The sequence below is a fragment of the Zingiber officinale genome, chromosome 6A (assembly GCF_018446385.1).
Source record: "Zingiber officinale cultivar Zhangliang chromosome 6A, Zo_v1.1, whole genome shotgun sequence".
NCBI lineage: Eukaryota > Viridiplantae > Streptophyta > Magnoliopsida > Zingiberales > Zingiberaceae > Zingiber > Zingiber officinale.
In genome coordinates this window covers 47,258,986-47,259,337 of record NC_055997.1, presented here as the reverse complement: position 1 = coordinate 47,259,337, position 352 = coordinate 47,258,986, and the positions used below count along the sequence as shown (strand labels likewise).

The following is a 352-nucleotide window of genomic DNA, read 5'->3' as shown; positions in this document are numbered from 1 at the left end:
GGTTACAAATTTGGAGGAGAAATATTAGAAAACCCATATTTCCATCTTGAAGAATTCCTGAAGTTTTGTGATATTATAAACTGTGAGGGTGTCTCAGCGGATGTAGTTTGATTGATGACATTTCCTTTCAGTATTAAAGATAGGGTAAAAACTTAGTTTAATTTTCTCCATTCTCAAAGCATCACAAGTTGGAAACAATTGGAGCAGCAATTTCTAAATCATTTTTTCCCTCCAAGCAAAATAGCGTATATGAGGAATTACATCACAAATTTTGTTCAGGAAGATGGAGAATCATTATTTAAAGCATGGGATAGATTCAAGATTCTACAAAGATTGTGCCTCATCATGGCTT

The 352-nt window shown here is 33.5% G+C and overlaps 1 non-coding gene across 1 annotated transcript; it reads right to left on the bottom strand.

Annotated features, from left to right (window-relative positions):
• Positions 1-247: 247 nt before the first annotated feature.
• Positions 248-352, bottom strand: LOC121998889. The gene has a single exon (XR_006116676.1). It is a non-coding gene; the product is annotated as a small nucleolar RNA R71 (small nucleolar RNA).